This window comes from Branchiostoma belcheri, unplaced genomic scaffold (assembly GCF_001625305.1).
Source record: "Branchiostoma belcheri isolate BF01 breed outbred unplaced genomic scaffold, Haploidv18h27 scaffold48, whole genome shotgun sequence".
In the NCBI taxonomy this organism is placed as follows: Eukaryota; Metazoa; Chordata; class Leptocardii; order Amphioxiformes; family Branchiostomatidae; genus Branchiostoma; species Branchiostoma belcheri.
Genome location: NW_017804109.1, coordinates 2260637 through 2276104, shown reverse-complemented (window position 1 = coordinate 2276104; position 15468 = coordinate 2260637). Strand labels below are relative to the sequence as shown.

Here is a 15468-nt window from a genome sequence, read left to right as displayed (position 1 = left end):
CCCCCCCCCCCCCCGGGGCAGTAGTGGATATTACAACACTCATATAAACACGGCAGCCAGGATCAATGGGACACAAATCACACCCATCGATTAAAACCAAATGACTCTTTCCACCCCGATTGTGTGACCTGCACCCCCCCCCCTCGCCGCATGGCCTCATCCATTACACACACTTAATATCACAACCTGCTGGGACAAATGTCACGACCAGTTGCCACGGAGACCGGTGTTCCGGCGGGAAAACCAGCCAACATTTGTCTGTAACACAGGTGAGACACAACAGGTGACCGAACCGAAAACAACTTTTTTTTTACCAAAGTTTAGTTTTTTCAGAGATGATCTGACGTTACCTCTATCTGTTGTCGTCTTGTCACAGTTTTGCTTTGCAAATGAGTCAACATGAATCTAATTTCACAGATGGACTGGCAGCAACAACCAACAACAGACAAGAGGGACCTAAACACTCACACTAATACTCCACAGGGACCTAATGTTCAACACATTTCAGCCCGGTCAGTTATCAAATGGATCAAATTTGGCACTAATTTTGGCCTAACTGATCAGGACTCTCTCTTTGTTTACAATAAAGATCAATGTATGCAATGTTACTAAAAAAGGTTTTAGTACACTTTAAGGTGCTTTCTTTTAATTAACAAAAGGATAGATTGATGTAGATCACAAACTGAATCAGACTATATATCGGTGAATCAGACTAAACATCCAGGCAATAAGATAAACATTGTGTGGATCAGAATAATCAGACTATGCTGTATTTCTGTAGGAGCTGTCTTCTGCTTTGTTTCATCCTTCTGTTATTATTTTATTACCCCTTCTGAGCTAAAGTATATGAGATTTGTAATTGAGGGAAAGACCTTGATCTAGTCTTACAATCATATGATATAAAATACCTATCTATTTTACTATGCTACTTATTGTTACCTACTAGTATATGCCATACAATGTACCCTGTACAATTGTCGTGCAATAAAGTTCTTCTATGATAGTTTTCTTGTAATGTTTCCTTCTTCTTGATTTGTTTTGAACCTCAAAAAAAAAAAGGTCCCAGTCAGTCCCCGACACTCCATTCCTCGGTAACCAGGCGTAACCCGGGTCGTGAGCGACGTTTTATTACGCCCGGCTCCCTCCTCGCTCTCCATCCCTCTCCCCTCCCATCACCCGGTTATGACTATTACTTCCTCATGTTTTTTCTCCTCCTTCTTCTCCTGCCATTTCTTTTTAAATGGATTCAATTTCGTCATTTTTGGGCCAAAATTAATGACCTAAAATTTTGTATGAAGGTAGAGTGGGTCAATACCCCCAGGCATTACTTTTTTTTGATGCAGGCTTTGAGAATTGTTTTATTTCTTTGTTTTTTTGCCATTTTCTGAGAAAATCTGTACATCTGTGTCCCTGGAGACCCGGCATTACACCCGAATGATCTGCACTGTTGTTTACGACATGCGGCTGACAGTCGGCCGTGCCCATAACAGACTGCCCCGCGTGTTCTAATATTGTCCCAATCTATCGGATATTACCCGACCCCGCGTGACGGATGCCCGAGCCGCCGGGTTTCCATGACAACCGCTCCTCCCGGAGGCGGAACAGATACGGTTTCCGCGGCGATGGACGGGGGACGTGATACGCGAGCCGTCGCCATGGCAATTACGGGGGTTTAATAACGGAGCAGAGGTGACAGATGTCGTGTCGCGGTCGTTGCCGGGGGCAACCTGCGCACCACGGGACGTTAATATGGCCGTCGCCATGGTAACGGTTGACAGGACGGGCTGTAATCATTGCAGCAACGCTTCACAAGGAAGGGATATAACCGAGGAACCATCATCATAATGATGGGAGTCATAATCACAAGTTTCTCACAAAGGGGGACTAAAGCATACTGTTTTTGAACTCTTGTTGTTGGTCTTGTGGAGACTAAAGTGAGTGAGGATCAAAACCTGGACCCTACAGATTTACTTCAGTATCTGCAATCATAAAACAACTTTCCAAGGAACAAGATGTGAAAAAAACCCACTCCAATTTGGTTTGAATTTTCCAGTTCTCTATTTCCTGACAGAAATTCAGCAGGGCCCTCTGTATATATGAAAGCTTTATTTCCCCATCAGAAGGGTTTATATTTCTCAGTTCTGTATTTCCAGACAGAACTTCACCAGGCTAAGGTTCTCCTCCAGCTGAAGCCGACAGACGCTCCAGGTGAGAAGAAGTCAGATGGGTTGACCTTGGGTGGAGGGAAAATGAATTGACCTTGAACCTTCCATATGTCCAAACAGCACTAATCTGAACTAAAGAATCTTTAAAAATCAGACTTTTCTTATAGAAGAAAGCATTTTTTGTACGTTCTTCTGTTTGTCAGCCAGCCCCAGCCCTCTCCCCAGCCCATGAGGACATGAGGGATGGATTCCAAAGCGTTTTATCTGTGCGAGAAGCGGTTTAATATCGCGGCCGCCGTATTGATCTTCCGATTTCGGGGACTAATACCCGCCGCCGCCGTCGCTTCCAGGCAACGGCAGAAACAAATATCCCATCATGCCCTGCAGGCGAGGTCATAACTCCCCCCCCCCGCACGTCAGCTGGTTGATGGATGGATCATAAAGCTGGGACGACTTTTCATCCTGACACTTCTGTGGTACTGCTGGGCAGAAAAGCAGCACATATTCTCTTTTTTTTTGGTACAAAAAATCACAAAAAGTCATAAACTTTTCAGCTACTTCCATACAGCTAGGTGAAAAAGCAAAAGAAAAGCTTGATTCTTCTATTGAAACAATGACTCAAAAACAATGTCTCCATTTTTGTTTTCAAACTGAAGAATATACAGAGGATTGTACGGACTTCAAACCTGGAAAAACTATTTATTACCAGCATACAGAGCAATTAAAAAAAGCTAAATCCAACACACACAATACCATTTTTCATTGGCAAATAAATATAAACTATTCAGTCTAACTAAATTTCTGCCGGCAGTTTCCAGAGTGGGTAAAAACTAAGCTGCATCAAAAGTCAAATCTTTTCATCTCGTTTCACTTCCAGCGAAGTTTGATCTCGATGGAAACCGATGACCTTCATTTGACTTTGACAGACCCGGGGCCGTCCCGCTGAGAACAATTTTACGACGGTGCTTCTGAAAAGGTTACGACTTTCATCAGCGCCGAGCAGTTTTTCAGGAAACGTCACGTTTTGTGCGGCTGCGGTGAGGAGTGTGCGCCCACCCGGCCGGAAAATGACAGGCGGATGTTACACGGTGTTCCGGTCGGGCGGGAGATTACGGAGAGGTAATTAGGTTAGACTGTCAGACCCGCGGTGACACGGCGGCAGGGAATCATCAAGAAGGGCTGACGGATGGCTGCAGGGAGCTTTCATACGGCTCTCATACGGCCGTCAGGACTTTAATGGACCTAGAGCTGAATGATTCTGGGTTACCTTGAAGTATAAGTATATCAAACAAGCAAGAGAAAAGTTTGTAAGACAATGTTTCTTCATTGCACATCTCTGTCAAAACTCTGCTGCTTTATCTATTAATGGCTGAATGGGCCTTTTTCTTACGGCCGTCAGGACTTTAATGGACCTCAAACTGACTGATTAAATGCACATGTACTGGCCTAGTCTGACTCCTATAGTAGAATATAACCAAGGAGCCATAAAACAGCCACTGACAACAGTACATGTACATGTAGACCCCCTGAGCTCCAGTTAACCCTGACTTCAGCCTGCTTGGGCAGCCATTTGGCACTACTGGTGATGGGTATAGTCAGCAGGGACAGGGTTAACTCAAGTCACAACCGAGTCATACTTGGAAATTATTGGTCTGTCCAAATGATGAAGTGTTACATTGTGTGACTGTAAAGGCTACGCCCCAGGCATGGTCATTACTAGACCCCTGCACCTCTTGGGCATTGTCATTACAATCCAATAGACCTGTACACCCCCCAGGCATTGTCATGGTATAGCCCACTGGACCCCTACTCCCCCAGGCACTGTGTGGACTCACCCGCTACACCCCTGCCATCTGGAGGTAGAGAGAAAGGTTGTAATGACATGGGTGTCTACACTACAGGTGACAATTGGCTGCTACCATTTTCAAAGCCCTTCATAATTTCGATCTCTTAAAGGATGGATATGCAAACTTCACAGTCTTGTTTGAAACAACACAGTATGCAGAGTTATATTTCTTTCTATCTACATGACACGATATCATTTTGGTTCTGATGTAACCTTTACATCTGACATGAGCACTTTGTTAGTCAGAGCGTCTCCCTGCACAGCTTGTAGCTGGGGAATCATGTACATGTACATGTAGTATTGAGGTCACCTGTTCCAGTCTTACAACCTACGGGCAGCATCACTACCGGTAGAGTAATATGCTGGTAGGTGTCTGGGAATGCAACCCATAACGGGCTGGGAATAGAACCCATAACCCCTGGTAGCTAGCTGGGACTGGAACCCATAACCCCTGGTAGGTGACTGGGAATAGAACCCATAACCCCTGGTAGCTCACTGGGATTGGAACCCATAACCCGAGATCTCCAGCCATAAAGTCCCTCACAATGCCAGACCATCACCTAACTCCTCACTGCCCATCAAAACGTCGACCCTGCCGCAGAGAGAGATGGACGGGGCACACACCTGCCTCCGTCGCCATGCCGACGACCTGACCCCCATCACCACGGTGACGACCCGACCCCCGTTCCCGTGCCATTACCCGTTCGCGGCGGCGGGTAACGGATGGGAAGGTCACGGGCGGCAGGGAGAATAAAACGGTCGGTGGCAGGAGGTGTGACCGGGAACACATTCCCCCCTCCCGCCCGCACGACACTGTCACCTCGGGTTAATGTGATGACCTTGGTTCCACGGCTGTCATGGCCGCCGATGATGGAGGGACGTTCTGTGGACCTAAATCATCATCATCACGCTCCGTGGCAGGCTGGGGGACTGTACAGGTCTGTAAGCTATAAACTGTACGGCTCTGTGAGGCTGTGCTATAAACTGTACAGGTCTATAAGGCTGTGCTGGGGAACTCAGTGTGGCTGACTGCTGGGCTCTGCTGTAAGAGTGTACATTGTAAGCCTGGACAACTGTTAAACTGTGGGCTGTGCTGAAGTGGTGGGTTACTTACTAAGCAACTATCGTAGCGGACGTAGACTAACCAGGATGGTATTAACCAGTGAGTGGTTCAAACCTCACAGTCCGGTCTTACGCAGCTTGTACATGTACGTGTATGTACAAAACTGGTGTGTTACGCCTGAAGGCGGTTTACTGGTTATACAAAACAAACAAACAAACAAACAAAAACCAGACTATAGTGCTGAAGGCTGCTCATGGGTTTTAGATAAAATATTGAAGATCTTCTTTCAGTTTGATTCCTCCTTTGAGTAGTTTCAGTTGACATAAAAATGCCGTCATCCAGGTTGACCTAAATAGCAACAGAATAAAGACCAGCTGAAGGTCACAGTGACTCTTCCCTGACCTTGAGATTAAACACTTCCTGCCCTACTTAGCGGCCAAGTGTTTCTCCTGCCCTTCGACCTCTGGCACACCTCAATCTACTTACCCACCCGCCAATCAATCCTAATCACATTACCCATAACCCACCAGGCCACATTACCCATCATCCCCCCACCAGGTCACGTTACCCAGCATCCCCTGGGTCACCTGTCCCAGTTTGCACCACTGCTGTCCTGTACTCGACCTTGACTGAGCCACCATCAATTAATCAACTTATCGGCCAATCAGAGCGCTGATCCACATCTGAGCCCGTGACCTGACCTAATTTGTGACGAAGGTCGTTTCTGGTTCCGCGACCTTGACCGACAGCATTAATGTTGAATCATGTCAGCAACTTGACTGAGGAAGTTCTTCTGTCCAAGGTGCGGTTTTGTCATCTGTGTTCTAACTAAAACATGCATGTAGGGGATGTTCATTGCCAGACTAGGCAGTGAGACAAAACCTTGACAATGGCATGACTAACAGTAAACTGCACTTCTTTCTGTGGTTCTTATGTTATGTAGGGATGTCAGCAGAAGTGGGCTATCTAGAGGTGTCATCTAAAGGGGGTTCATAAACAGTTTATTCAGTCTGTACAATTTTTGTACCAACTGTGTCCATTAATGAGCTAGCTTATTTCTTTTATCACATTACGTTTCATCAATGGAATGCTACACGATACATAAGTTGTCAAATGAACTTGCATTTCTGCATTATTCTGGTCATGTATGTCTCCGGCACATTGTATCTTATGTATGATTGTTATTTTGTGGTCTCTAAAATTAATGTGATTCATCAATGTGAGGACCACAGGAAGTCCACAGAATAGCTGAAGCCTCGAGCTAACTGTGGATCCCACCGAGTCAAAGTCAGGCATGTCAGGTTCAGTTCACTTTTCCCCTCTCTACAATCGTTTCCATCTCAGGCCAAAAGTCGGAAGCGACCTGCGATCAGTCAGTACCCCTGACCGTGACTCGGTGCATTTCTGATGATTTGATTTTTATCTGTTTCTGATGGTTTTTATCCATTTTTCTCTCCTTAATCCACTTACAGGCCGGGATGGCAGAGGTGGGACCAGAGCTGGCTTCAGCAGGGAAACTCTCAGGAAGAGTTCAGCCCAGTAAGGCCTAGGGAAAAATATGTTGTGTTTCCTGTTTCAGTCATGAAAAACTTAGGGTCAGAAGGTAGGGATTATCTTTTTTTATTTCTTTTTTTTAAATTCTAATTAGACTTTAGCAACTTCTAGTGATCCAACTTAAAACTTGCATGAGGACACTTTCATTTTCAATACCAATGTTGAAAAACATTGTACAACATTTCATCACTAGTGATGCATACCGGTTCACTGGACTTGGATCCGGACTTGTAATAATGTTTAGGTTCAAGTCCAAAAAACCTAAAAGTCAAGAACCGAGTCTGGACTTATTACCATAAAAGACCATTTCATATACCCCTTTTCTTTCCAAACCACCTAAAACCTCCCGTAGGTTGTAAAATCTTTGCTGTAAAACGAAGAAAACATATTGCCATCGGGCTTCGTCAAGTACCGGCCTCCATGTTATGTGGCCAAAGTTTCACCCAGACAATATTGCAAGGTTGCCAACATGCAATTTTGTATATGCCATGGGTTTAGGTCCGGACTTACAACTCCGGAACTGAACCTAAACCTCTGGACTTGAATCCGGACCTGAACCTAAAATTGGGTTTAGGTATGCATCACTATTCATCACTCAGGTGTCAGATCATGGAGCTAGAAATGGTCACTCATCTGGGAAAAAAAGGCTTAAGGGTCGGCAGTTTTTTCTAGAGTCAGTCGGGAAACAGGAAACACAACATTTCTTTCCCTAGGCCTTACCAGGCGGGATGGAACCAGAGGTGGTTTTATAAGGAAAACTCCCAGGCAGAGTTCACCTCTCAGTAACCAGGTTTGCAGAAACACTTCTTGGTCAAGGTGAACACTACTGACTGATCTGATCTGCGATGGCTCCTCTTAAAAACCATCAGATAAGACAGTCACCCATCTGAGGTCTCTAACATCTAAACCTTGGGCAGGTGGTATGATACTATAATTTATCATTAATATCTTTTACCATTTAGAATTTAGATCACACAAAAGAATATGTTTCTACTAAGATCACAAAACCCACTCATTATGCAGAACGTGAGACTATTCATTATCCACTGCCTTTAAATCAGAAGAAGTCAAACCTTATAAGAGCAAACATTACTGTAACATTATTATCAGTAGTTGTATGTTTTCTATAATTGCTTGACTGGTAATTTCTTTGATACTGTACATGCAATTAGTCTTCAGGCATGACTTTGCAATACTACAGGTTATGCAAACATCTGAAAAGTGATACCTTAACAGCTTTCCCATCCAAAGACAGTCAGTGAAACTTCTGTAACAGTTCTTACATAATATTATATTTATATAAATGAAACAACCCATACAATGCAAAAATAGGTAAATACATAAAAGACTGTTTCGTTACTGTAAGTCTATAAATTTCCACGGTATATTTAGATTCGCGGAATTCGCGGGGACCTTTGTACCGCGAATCTATTTCCCCGCGAATACGTTTTGCGTAAGTGTGCCCCCCCCTCCCCACATGCATTCATGAGGGCCGATTCACGACGGTAAGCGAAACACTGAAACAACACACGCGATCCACAAATCACTGCAAATCAACTTTATTCTCAGCAAATGTACGTATGTTGAGTAACAAAATTTTTTAAGTTATACTGATATCAAAAATAATATGAGACACCGAATCGCGATACTGCGGCACTGGCCGTGTCAAACGTGCACCGCTGGACAAAAATCTTTGCATGCAGAGCGCCGGCCATGCGCGCCCGGACACTTGAAAATTGCGGGCACATCGGGCAAATCTGCAGATATTTTGATGAAAAATAGAACTGCTGGTATCTGGGAAATGTTAGTTGATTCTCTTTTGCGCCCTGCTATGCGGGCGTTTTTTTCTTCTTGTTTTGCTGGATAGAAATGCTACCGTGGGCCTACAAAACCGAATGCGACGCGACCTTTGCATACTTCCGGGTTCAAAATCTCGCCGAAAACGGCATTAATTTGCTTAGGAATCTATATTTTCCCGAACGATTCTTACGATTATGCATTTCTTCACTAGATTATCGATGTGTAGTCGTGGAAAATAGCGTTTTAGCGCTTATTTCCGAACAAAGAAAATTGTTTACACGCGTGTCAGATTAATAGAGCTTTACCGCCGGCAGTCGTGCACGAAACCGAAATTTTTGGACCGCGTTTTAGGGGATGAACCGGGACACGAACTTTTATTATTTTAAACATTCACTTTTACAAGTTCTTCTTGGAATGGCCAAGGAGAAATCGCGAATCTAAAAATACCGCAGATTGTCCATTTTCCCGAAACCGCGAACTTTAGGCCCCGCGAATCTAAAGAGACTTACAGTATTAGAAAAAATGCCAAAACTCAAGATTAGCCCTACTTGATTGTGTACTGTATTAGTTCTTGGTGTTTTGTGATTAGGATGTTAATTTTCATTCTATACCCTTTTCTTTTTTGTACTACATGTCAGCCATGTACATGTATATTCAATAGCTGTTGCCATACATTGTACCATGTGCAACTGTTGTGCAATAAAGTTCTTCTTCTTCACATTGTGTTGCTAGTTTATCTCAGAAAGCCCTGCAGTAGTTCTGTAGTTATTCCCAGCTCCACCATGACAGCCCGGCTCTCCATATGTGACTAAAGTCCTCCCCACAGACTCCCTCTCTGCCCCAGAACACCCATTGTGAGATCTTTTTTGTTACGTTTTGTTCATGATTGTGGGACTACTAATAGTATTCAGTATCCACTGTCTTCAATTTCAACAGAAGTCAAAAGTAATGAACATACTATTATTAATAGTAACATATGCAAATATCTGAAAAGTCATACCTACAACTTCCCCAGCCACACAGAGCCAGTGTAACTTCTGTTCTCAAATTGTGTAGTAAGTTTATCTCAGAAAGCCCTGCAGTGGTTCAGTAGTTATTCCCAGCCCCGCCGTGACAGCTCGGCTCTCCATATGTGACTAAAGTCCTCCCCACAGACTCCCTCTCTGCCCCAGAACACCCATTCAGCCATCCCGCCTTCATCAACCATTCAAATTTCCCTGTAGAACAACTGTAACGTTTCCTCCGGCAGTGTTCCATTCCGTGGAGCGCCCCCCCCCCTTCTCCAGGGGGTACTTGTGTTAATGACACCCCGGGCGGTTTTTACTGGCAAACCTGCGGCTTCTCACACGTCCCAATCCTACCAGCGTGCAGGCTGGGAAATATGTTATACATTATACTACATACTGAGTATGATGCAGCCTGGGAATTTACAGTCTACCTGTTCTACATAGAAGAACTTTATTACACGACGATTGTACAAGGGACAATGTATGGCAACGACTACTGAACAAAGTACAAAAAAAAGGGTATAGAATGAAAATTAACACCCCAAATACTAAACATCTAGAGATAAATATGTTATACATTAAACTACATACTGATATAATGGATGGGTCTTGGGAGTTTACAGTCTACCTGTGCTACATAGAACTTTATTGCATGACGATTGTACAAGGTACAACGTATGGCAACGACTACTGAACAAAGCACAAAAAGAAAAGGAGGGTATAGAATGAAAATTAACATCCCGACTACTAAACATCTAGAGATGATACTGTATATAACCAAGGGGGGCTAATTATCATTTTCTGCATTTTTTCTAATGACAAAACTTTTAATATGTGTTTACCTTTTTTTTGTATGAAGGCAGGTTTGTACTGTGAGAGCTTCCTTGTGATTAAAAGTGTTGGAATTGTTTTATCTTGTGTGAAAATCACTTTAAACCACTGATATGTAGGCACCTAAAATTGCAGGGGACTGACAAGCCAGTAAGTGTGAAAAACAGATCACATGACATTATAAACTTTTCAGATATATGTTGTTGTTAAGGAAATGTTACAGATTTGCATTTGGATCAGATAGCATCAGTCATGTCAACTGATATCAGTGCCTATAGAGAAGTTCAATGTCATGCTGCCAGAACACTCGCGTCACAAAATATGATCTTGAAACAACCTTGTAAGTCTTTATCCTTAAAATTTCCCTTTTATTTCTCAAGAATTACCAGCTAATTGTTTGACTAACACAAAAGCTGCACAAGAGAAGACGAGACATGACAGATCCCCACCCGCAGCAGCCTAAGCGCTGTAACTGTTACTGTAACTGTAACTGTAAGTGTTGTAAGCACAGTAAGTGTTGACTTTGCAGTAAAGTTTTCCCGACAGTTCTACTCTGCTGATCACCTCATCATAAACCTCACACAACAACTTCCACCCCCCCCCCACACACACGCCCGGGGCAGCAGAGTTATTACTGATTAGCACCAGAACAGATTCCATCGACTCAGCAGCTCAGAACGCTGGGATGGAAACGGGCTGCGGCTGACTGAGCCTACAGGCAAGATGGGAGCCCGGGGAGACAACACGCTTTGAAACAAGTATAACATTGTCATTACATAGCTTTAAACAATGTTTAGAGTTAGATGTTTAAAGGTTAGGTGTAACAAGTCGTTCAGTGATACAGTGATAAAGTCTTCTCTCTAGCTTTCACAAAATCCCAGCTTCAAACACTCAGCCAATCCCCCCTGTATTATATTGTACATTTTATGTACATCCTTCCTCCCTGGTCTGAGTTTTTGCTGTTAGTTTTCGAAAAGTCAGGCCCTCCACAGCACTTCCATGTGAACAACTTTTCAGTTTGCAAGGATTAAATTTCAGCCCTAAGTTTTGTGTAACGTTGAAGGATAAAATTTGTCGTGTCAAATTTTGACACAACAGAGACAAAAGTGTAATGGAGGCTCTGTGAGGGTTTGACTTTGACACAAACAGAGACACAAGTAAAATTGGGCTGTATGAATGGTTGATGGCTGAAAGCTTACTCTAGACTTAACCATTGAACATCTAACTCTAAACATTGCTTAAAGCTATCTAATGACGATGCCCCTACTGTACTTGGTGACAGCGAGTTCCATTCTGTGATAGTTCTAGGAAAGACAACAGAGACACGAGTATAACAAGGCTGTATAAAGGTTTAACTCTGACACAAAGACAACAGAGAAACAAGTATAACGTAGGCTGTATGAAACTTTGATGGATGGCAGCTTACAGGAAAGAGAAGGGCCATGAATATGTCATGATGCCGTCAGCTACACTTACTCCAGCCGGCACCGCAATATCACCTGCCATCTGCTTACATTACTTATCTGCTATTAACTACAACAGTGGAAATACACATGTTCTGATACCTTCTTTCCAGGCACAAATACAGCACAACAAAGTGGTAATGCTGATGTACATGTAGTACATGATGCCAGCTCAGAAAAGAACAAGAAATAGTCATGCACAAGTAACACAATTATGAACCAAGGATTATATCAGCCACCGTCTGCTAACATCATTTAATATCTGCTATTAATTATATAACCACAGCAGCGGAAATACACCTGTTCTGACACATACTAGCACAAATACAGTACAACAAGGTGATGCTGATATGTATGTAGTACTATGTACCTGATACCAGATCAAAAAAGAACAAGAAATAGTCATGCACATTGTAGTACCAAAGTTATCAACCAAGGCTTGTATCAGCCGCCTTACATTATTTATCTGTTATTAACTACAGCAGTGGAAATACACCTGTTCTGGCACCTCGTCTGGGATGTCTGTTCATATTAGAAGTATGTATATAATTATGTGCTATTCTAATTTTGTAAACATCATGTGTCATTCAGGAAACATGAATAAAGGACTTGGGAAAAAGTGTCTCTTTACTCGTAGTATTGTACAAATGTATATGTATATTGTATGTCTGCAATGTTGACATGATAGTAAAGAATTGAACTGGATCTTGTTCAGGCACATACAGAGTAGCACTAGTACAACAGACCTATTAAGTGCCAAATGTTGATATAGTACAATAATGGCATTTTTATAGCACAGGCCATTGAGAACACCTCTCCGTGACATTAATGTACCCTGTATAATGTGCTGGTTGTTAGTGACCTGTTACTGCTACTGTTACAAACCCACATGTGCTCAATCGCAACCCGATGGCAGGAAATAATTCACACTACAGATCACTAAAAACACATTAAATTTGGTGATACCTTGATGATTGTAGATGTGCTCAATTTCAAATGTAAGGCAGCCCATAGCAAAAAAGAAACAAAAATGACGCACAGTCATATGCGTACTGTAAGACTAGTACAATCATTTTTTTGACAAGAGTTCACAATTATAGAGAAAAAAAAGCAAGGACATTAAGAACTCCTTCAAGCCATTTTTGTTAGTAGTTAGAGGTAAAAGCAAGATATAGGATTCATCCCATTCCCAGGTCAGTTTCAGTTTCAGTTTTCAGGATTTTATACAGTGCAAGTCGAGAGAGAGAATGACAAAAGAGCCTCCATGCTGTGAAGCCTTTCACATGTTGGTCGGGTCAAACCTTTTCTGTTGTTGTTGTTCCAAAACTAAGGCAGACTCAAACTGCTACAAGCCAGTAACTGCTTATTATGTCCTCACAAATGCTTGAAATCTGTCTAAAAACACAATAAAACCTAATGTGAAAATAACATAAGCAGCATAACTCTAGTGATCTGTTACAATCCCAAATTGTGGCAAATTGTAGCAGACACACAAATTGCCTTAGTACAGTAACTGGCAATAATTATCCCTTACAAATGGCAGGTATCAGTCTGAGCAAACATAAAAACATACTAAAAACTGTTCATTTTGATTTGAAAAGCAGCCTAACTAAGCAGCAATCTGGTACCCAAACTGTGGCAAAGTGTAGCAGATTCAACCTGAACATGTACAGCACACAAATTAAACCGCTACAGCACACAAACCGTTACAGCACGGTAACAGGTAATTATCTCCTCACAAATGTCTAAAATCTGTCTGAACACACATAAAAACACTGAGACAATAAAAGCTCTTCATTTTGCTGTGAAAATAATAAAAGCAGCCTAAGTAGCAATCTGGTACCCAAGCTGTGGCAAAGTGTAGCAGACACGCTAAACTGTTACAGCACACAAACTGTTACAGCACACAAACCGCTACAGCACAGTAACAGGTAATTATCTCCTCACAAATGTCTGAAATCTGTCTGAACCGACATAAAAACACAATAAAAGCCGCTGCCTTTGATGTGTAAACATCGTCAGACTAACGCGGCGCGGCGTGCGCTCCATGTGCGCCCGGGGACGCCGCTAACGATTTCCTGTCACCCCGCGTCGGGCGGGAGACTAATCTCGCGTTCCCGCGGGGCGGTGGGTTATTGGCTGGGAGGTGCCGCTATCACCGCTCCGCGCTCGCGACGCGCAGGGAGTGATCGATAGGCCGGCCCGGCAGCCGCGAAGTCAAACTGATCCACTCTAACCGGGGTGAGGGGGTAAATATTAGGGCCAGGGGACAGATGTGCTGCTGGCAGGTACAGGGATATGTACATGTACAGGTACAGGGATATAGGGCTGGTATGTACTGTACAGGGCTGTATGTGTGAGTACATACATGGGACAATTGGTGTGATAGGGTAAATATCAGGGCCAGGGGACGGGCTATGTATGGTGCCTGCTGGCATACATGTATATATACATGTACAGGGCTGTTAGTACATACATGTACACATGGGGTGAGAGGGTAAATATCAGGGCCAGGGGACAGATGTGCTGCTGGCAGGTACAGGGATATACGGCTGGTATGTACATGTACAGGGCTGTATGTGTGAGTACATACATGGGTGATAGGGTAAATATCAGGGCCAGGGGACAGGGGTATGTATGGTGCCTGCTGGCAGGTACAGGGCTGTATGTGTAGTACATACACAGGTACACGGCTGATACAAGGTTGGTAGTACAGGGCTTCACATAGGACTGTATTGTTTTTGTAAGTACATTTGTACACAGGGTTGGCACATTTGTTTGTTTCGCATAACCGGTAAACCGCCTTCAGGCGTAACACACCAGTTTTGTACATGTGCGCACATGTACAAGCTGCGTAAGACCGGACTGTAAGTTTTGAACCACTCACACCGGGAAGATCCCCTACTCTTTTCGATAAGTGCGGTGGGTTCTTTAACGTGCATGGGGTGTGGCTCTCCCAAACACGGGACCTCCATTTAACGTCCTATCCGAGGGACGTCCCTAACCGAAGCTAGGTACTCATTTTCACCTGAGTGAAGTGAGGAAAGTCGTGTAAAGTGCCTTTCCCAAGGGCACAAGATCGGTGACATGGGCAGGGTTCGAACCCACAACCTCTGGGGTGTGAGCCGAACGCACTACCGACTGCGCAACACGACCCCACATACATATATACATGGCAGTATATGCAGTAAATACATGTACATGTACAACTACACATGTATACACATTGCTGGCTCATAAACAGGGCTGGGACATATATTGTATACACATGTACTGCACATACATGTGTACATGTATATGCAGCACTGGCACATATTTGTACACGTGGCCAATGTAATAGTATACACATAGTAAGTATATGTACATGTTGCTGGCTCATATACAGTGCTGGTACATATATGGGGCTGTACATAGTAAGTACATGTACAGTGTCCAGCCTGTTGGTTCCTAAGAAGCTGGAACTGAGGACAAAATGAGGCAGAAAATGGGCTGTTAGGGAGGTCATGACCCCTGGGCAGGGCTGACCCACATGTCCACTTAGCAAAGCCAGGACTGACCAGTTCACCGGTACTACATATAGCCTCCAAACCCCCATACAGAACCCCACATGGTGCAGTTAATCATCGGCACATTCCCAGAAAAACTCCCCATACACACCCCTACACTACAGTTAATAGTTGTCACATACCCCCCAAACACCACCATACATATCCCACATTATATTTCATTGTTGTCACAT

At 43.6% G+C, this 15468-nt stretch overlaps 1 protein-coding gene across 1 annotated transcript in view; it reads right to left on the bottom strand.

Annotated features, from left to right (window-relative positions):
* The window catches only part of LOC109479345 (WW domain-containing oxidoreductase-like), a 65861-nt gene that overhangs the window by 41015 nt on the left and 9378 nt on the right, over positions 1-15468 (bottom strand). The gene's annotated exons all lie outside the window — the stretch shown is intronic.